Below are 3,062 nucleotides of genomic sequence, written 5' to 3'. Positions count from 1 at the left end.
CTTGGGAACTGTGAGTAGTCAACTGCCTTGTCAGTAAAAGTCACCTCCTGATCTGTTGGCCTCGTCATATCTAATAAAAATAGGGCCTGCCTTTTCAGACTTCTTCGTCGGAGCCTCTTTCATTCCCTTCTGAGGAGGCCCCTGTGAAACCCGTCCGCCCCACCCCTTCCCCGCCCTACGTGCTAGGGGAAAGGCATGGATTTCAGAGCCCGGCAGATCTGAGGCCCTAGGCCTGCTGACCCGGGTGCCAGCTGCAAGGCTGTGGGCCGTTTGCTTCACCTCCTGGACCCTCACTCCCCCACGCACAGAACTGAGGAGGACGGCAGCCATCCCGCAGGGCTGCCTGAGGCTTAGATGAGAACTTGCAGGCGGGGCATCTAGCCCCTAGGTCGCAGGGGCTGCTGATTGCGTGCTGGCTCCCCCCTCCCTCCAGGGGTCTGGGAGCCTCCTTCGCTGTTTTCTGCCTGCCAGTTTTACTGTTCAGTCAACCGAGAATCTTGAAGAAAATCCACGGATGATTTATTGTAAGCTTTTCAACCTTTGCTTCCTTTATCCGTTAACCTCCAGCCAACCGGAGCCTTTTATTTTCCCCTCCGTGAGCCCCCGGCAGACTCTGACAGGTTCTGAGAGGGGGTTTTGGATGAGTTCTGCGCGGACCCCGCGCTCTCTCCCGGGGCTCTCTGGCCGAACCTGTCAGCAAGGGGCTCCTGCGAGCACAAAACTGGGAGTCCCACCTGAGCTCCTGCTCTGACGTTGCTTCTGCGTGCCTGGGGGCACATCGGTTAACCACTCCAAGCTTTCACATTCTCATTTGTTTAAAAAAAAAAAAAAAGAATAAAAATGTGCGTATTGCCTCTATCCTTAGGATTGTTTTGTGAAGCAGGCAGTCGGGGTGGACCCTCTGTTTTTCCTCTTCTGTGTGCCTTGACCTCCCCTCTCTCCTTCCTGGTATAGGAGGTATATCCTGCCCACCCCCCACCATCCAGGCCTTCCACAGACCAATGCCAGCCCCCTGTGGGCTGGGAGTCCAGCCTGAAAGACCTTCCTTTCTCTCTTATCTCTAGGATTCTAGAGGGAACGTCTGTGAAGGGGGCAGAGAAAACCACAGGGAAGATAAAGGATGTGTGTGTGTGTGCATGTGTGTGTGAATGTGTGCACACAGACTTACTTTGTCCCAGGTGCTGCCCCATGTAAACCTCTTGGCCCTGGAAAGTGGGGATCCTCTGTGTCATCACCTTACAAATGAGGAACTGGAGACACAGAAATGTGCAATGACTAGCTGGGAAGTGGCCCTTCTTGATTTTAAAATGAGGATTTTTTTAGTCTGAGCTCTTGACGACTAGGATATCTTGCTCCCCAGGAACAACAGCAGGTACCCGGGACATCATTTCTTTCTACAGGACCACCCTCAGGTCACATAAAGAATGATCCCACCCAGCCAGTCGCAGGAAGGAAACACCTCCCTTGGAGTCATGGCTGTTCCTCGTGTTCAATTCTGTTCCCCTACCTGACTCTGGTGGTTTCTGTGTGTTCACCTCCTGAACACTAAACAGTGAGTCTCTTCTCTGAGTCCTTTCACTGCCCACGAGGATGAAGCCAGCACACACAAAAGTTCTCACTCAATGTTTGCTGCATTTACTTAAAGAAAAAGGAACATCCCCATCCCACCCTAGGAAAAGAATGAACGCAAGAGAATGAGAGAAAAATGATAATGAAGGAGTCGCTGGGGAGTAAAACTATCTGTCACAGAATGGAGGGATTTCTCCTGGAAGTTAGCATTTTCAAAATAAAATGTGAGTAGCCCATGCGTGGTGGTGCCACAGCACCCCTTGAAGGACAAAGTCCCAGTCACCGGACACAGCAGGACACGCTTTCTTTCAAGGAGGGCACAGTCTGACCCGGACAGAGGACGGTGATGCGATTGTTGGGTTGTGCCAACTAGAGGTTTCTCCACATGATGCTGTAATTGGTGCTCAGAGTTTTTCTTTGGATTTCTCTCCTCTCACAGGTTTTGCAATGTTTAAACATCCAGAGAAAATGGCAAGTGGGATTTTAGGGGTTCCGTCTCGGGCTCTCAGCTCCTCTACCTGTGCTCACTCCTGAGAGGACCTGAGATGCAACCGTTGCCTGGAGGCATTGGGACCATTTTCCTGTGTCCCAAATTCAGACTGTGATTCAAAAGTGGCTCTCTGAAGGAGAATGTGTGAAAGGGTGGGTTCTTTTACAAAAAGTACAAAAAAGAAAAAAGCCGAACCAAGGCCAAGATGTAATACAAAGCAAAACAAAAGAAGAAAAGCCCCAACAAACCCAGAGCCAGAGGCAGGCCCAGACAAACAGTCAAACCTGTCGTCGATTCTAGAACTCCAGTGAGGTGCTTCTACCTCCAAGGTCCTGTCAGTGTGTTGAAGAGGGAAAGAAATGAGTCTGAAATCAGAAGACTGCCTCTGTCCTACCATGAGTTTGGGAAGCAGTTTGTTCTGTTTTAGCCTCAAGTTCCTCAACCCTACATGATTTATTCCTTCAATAAAGACTCAAACTGGGTGACAACCAGAGGCCGCAATGGTTGTGACATTTCCTTCCAGCTCTTCAGACAAATGCCCCCGAAGAATCTCTGTTTCAGGGATGTTCATGTAACGCCCCTCTTGGTTCTCTTTCCCCACCCAAAGAAGCACACCTGCTGAACAGGAAAAGAAACGCAGGAAGAGTTTTTGAGCAAACAGTACTTTATATGTTTGTTCCCCTACCTGACTCTGGTGGTTTCTGTGTGTTCACCTCCTGAACACTAAACAGTGAGTTTAGTGAACCTGGGGCAGAGACGCTAGCTGGTTTCACCATCACCTCGCTGTTAAGTGGTCTGGGAGAGACAGGAGCTCATGTGGGTCTGACCTCAAGTACAGAGCTCCTATGACCAGGCCATTCTAAAAACGTCTGGAAATTCTCCCTCCTCCTTTGCTTTTAGTCAAACCCTTTCTGGAACGCAGGGGACTGGCCAGGAGAGTCACACTGTTTTCTGCTTAAGGCCTATCGTCCCTCATTGCTGGTGTCACCTCTGGTTCTTCTGC

Source organism: Meles meles, chromosome 7 (genome assembly GCF_922984935.1).
Source record: "Meles meles chromosome 7, mMelMel3.1 paternal haplotype, whole genome shotgun sequence".
Classification (NCBI taxonomy): domain Eukaryota; kingdom Metazoa; phylum Chordata; class Mammalia; order Carnivora; family Mustelidae; genus Meles; species Meles meles.
The sequence above is the reverse complement of the archived record's forward strand: the minus strand, read 5'-3'. Positions refer to the sequence as shown.